Source organism: Geospiza fortis, unplaced genomic scaffold (genome assembly GCF_000277835.1).
Source record: "Geospiza fortis unplaced genomic scaffold, GeoFor_1.0 scaffold18, whole genome shotgun sequence".
NCBI classification, from domain to species: domain Eukaryota; kingdom Metazoa; phylum Chordata; class Aves; order Passeriformes; family Thraupidae; genus Geospiza; species Geospiza fortis.
Genome location: NW_005054445.1, coordinates 1,356,077 through 1,359,192, shown reverse-complemented (window position 1 = coordinate 1,359,192; position 3,116 = coordinate 1,356,077). Strand labels below are relative to the sequence as shown.

The 3,116-nt window shown below is 46.1% G+C and overlaps 1 protein-coding gene across 2 annotated transcripts in view; it reads left to right on the top strand.

Annotated features, from left to right (window-relative positions):
- Positions 1-3,116, top strand: part of TK2 (thymidine kinase 2) — an 11,210-nt gene that overhangs the window by 1,412 nt on the left and 6,682 nt on the right. For both annotated transcript variants that reach the window (XM_014309651.2, XM_031062318.1), the window contains one exon: positions 1,287-1,340. The gene's annotated coding sequence lies outside the window, so the exon portion shown is untranslated. The remainder of the gene's footprint in view (positions 1-1,286; positions 1,341-3,116) is intronic.

The window sequence follows — 3,116 nt, the reverse complement described above, 5'->3', positions numbered from 1 at the left end:
TGAGATCCAACGTGTCCTTGGGTGCGAGAGGAGGGAGCAGCAGGGGCTGAGCCCGGGGCTTGCTGGGGCACCACCCCAACTTTTTACAGCCAAATTGCAGCAGAGAAATGTAGATCACACGTGGTATGTACAGGATGCCAAAATACCAGAAAAACCTGTGAATCAGTGTTTGTGCCTTCATAAATTGACAGCAACCCACAGAGCATGGGCATGTTTGGACTTGCCTGTTTGCTATTTCATGTCACTGAAATCTTAGATGGGTCTGGTAAAAGCAAAGTAAAGAATTATTATGTAAAAATACCTGTGCCATGTAACAGAGATCCCAGTGAATAGATAGCTTTTTTAATAAAAGGAAAATCTGTTGGAGGTTTCTTAAGACTGATCTGGTATTTGATTTCATATTGCTTAGAACCAGGTTAGGGGAAGGGCAGGCTTGTTGCATTTTAAACAAAATCAAGGTCAAACCTTAGTGAACAATTGTTCTTGTACAACAGATATTAATGCTTTCCCCAACAGACCTGGCAACACATTTGGCAATAAGTTTTAGGAGTCCTCATAGAAATGCTGGGTTGCCAGATGTTATTTGGTAATTTAACAGGAATTGTCCTTACGAAGTAATTAATTATTAATCCAAAGGATAACAGACTTTAATTTGCATACAGTGCAGCATTTTAAAGTAGCTACTTAAGTTCCCAGGCTGATGAGATACTCCTAGGCCTGACTCTACAGCATTATTGTAGATTTAGACCCTGTTTGAACCAGGCAGGTCTCTTGTGATTTTCCCTATTCAGGGTAGAAGCTTTTCTGATTCATTTTGTAAAAGATTAGAATACATCTTGTTTGTTAGAACACAAAAATAAAATGAAAACGAATGTGGTAGCAGTCTGATCCTCTTCCTTTGCTGACAAGTGTTACTTTCTGAGAAGTTAATTTGTGAGGGGATGGTCTTGTCATTGAAATGCCAAGTACTCTGCTAAGCTGTTCTTTCCCTTCCGTGGTGCTGATTTTGACTAAAAAAAAATTCTCTCCAGGCTTAGGAGGTGTTTAAAAATGCTAAGAAGACATTGGATATTGACATGTCTCTATTTTTAGCAGTGTTCATTATTACCTTTTGTGTTACAGAATTCAGTGCTGGTTTTTTAAGTGTCATGAGCTTTCCAATACAAGTCCTGAATGCTCTGATTTACTGCACAAGTATTCCTGAAGAATAGTTGTACACTTGTAGGGGCACATTAAGTATTTTGAATCTAAGATGTATTTAACATGGAGTAATTCTTTTAAACCAGGTTTTGAAGGAACCCTTGACCAAGTGGAGGAATGTTCGAGGTCATAATATCCTGGTAAGTGGCAGAAGTTATCCCTGCAGTTACAGTGACTGTTCTTTTAGCAAGACGTGTGTGATGGCTTTTTATCAGCCAGCAAAACTGCTACAAAAGGTGTGATCCAAATCTCACACAGCCAAAACTAAAGCTCTACAAAGCAAAAGAGCTTCTACTGTGGTTGAGACATGCATGTAATAGAAACTCTGCATATAAAATGTGGTTTTGGCAAGGACTGGGTGTCCAGTGGGGTGAGTTAAAGCAATTCCCAGGAAGGTAAGCCCTGAGTGTGGCAGTTGGTTCTAAATGTGCTTTTTTTTGTTGTGCCTGTTTCAAAGAAGGGAAGGAGGTGAGGTGAGGGGTGGATCTGTCAGTTAATGTTGTTTGACTGGAGATCTGTGAACAGTTCTGGAGCCCCCAACATAAAAAGGACATGGAACTGTTGGAACAAGTCCAGAGGAGGCCATGGAGGGGCTGAGGGGACTGGAGCAGCTCCCCTGTGGAGCCAGGCTGGGAGAGCTGGGGCTGCTCAGCCTGGACAGGAGAAGGTTGTGTGGAGAGCTCACAGCTCCTGCCAGGCTCTGAGGGGCTGCAGGGAACCCAGAGAGGGACAATTGCTCAGGAACTGCAGTGACAGGACCCAGGGAATGGCTCCCAGTGCCAGAGGGCAGGGCTGGATGGGATCTTGGCAATGAGGAATTGTTCCCTGGCAGGGTGGGCAGGCCCTGGCACAGGGTGCCCAGAGCAGCTGGGGCTGCCCCTGGATCCCAAGGCCAGGTTGGACACTGGGGCTTGGAGCAGCCTGGGACGGTGGGAGGTGTCCCTGCCCATGGCAAGGGTGCCACTGCGTGATCTTTAAGGTCCATTCCAGCTCTTTAACCCTGCATGAATCTGTGATCCTGTGGCTGCTGCAGGTAAGGAAAATTCAGCCCAGTGAGGAGTTGAGGGCTTCCATTGTCTTTTTGGTGGCTGAGGCTTCTTGGGTCCCAGCTGCATCTGCACACTGGCCTTGATGGCATGCTGGAATGGTCCCTTGGGGCTCAGCCCCTCTGCAGAAACCCCAGGGTGGCTGAGGCAGGGGTCTGTGCTCTGCAATCTGCAGTGTGGACACACCCCAAGCCATACTTGCCCTGACATGTGTTAAATACCATCAGTGTTAGCACAGGCCCTCTGGAACAGTAAATTGTCCCTCCTAGGAGTTGCTGATGCCTTTCTGATTGTTAGTAAAGGGGTGGGGCATGTGTTGCATGACACCACAGCAGCCTTGGAGCAGTGGGAAAGTCTGATCTTGGCAGGGAGCAAAGCAGAAGGTCAGACCTGTGGGCTGAACCTTTGCTGCTGTATTAAAACTTGTCACCTCAGCCAAAAGACACTGAATGATGCTTTATTTTGAGTGAGATCCTTTCTCTGCTGTGCAGGATAGATGGTTGCTTTAAGTTCTATGTGAGTGTGGAATTGCAGCAATCAGAAAGTGGAACAGCTACCTGAGAGCTGCTGTGAGGATCCTTTGGGAGGAGTAGCCTGTGTTAAAGGACACCTTTTCTGAGGCCCAGACCATACTTAGAACCCTGTATGAATTTCTGGATGCACTGGGTGCACTGAGGGTCTGTCAGGGCACAAAAGTAGTGTGGTAGGTAGGTTTTTTCCATTAGCTGGTTGTGACTGTTCCATGTGCAGAGTAACTAATTCCTCCTGAGTTCAGCCATCCTCCCACTCGGTGTCTGTAGGGACAGGGCTGTAATTCTGCATCTCCATTGTGGAGAGTAAATGATCACTTCATTTTGGTCAAACCTGATG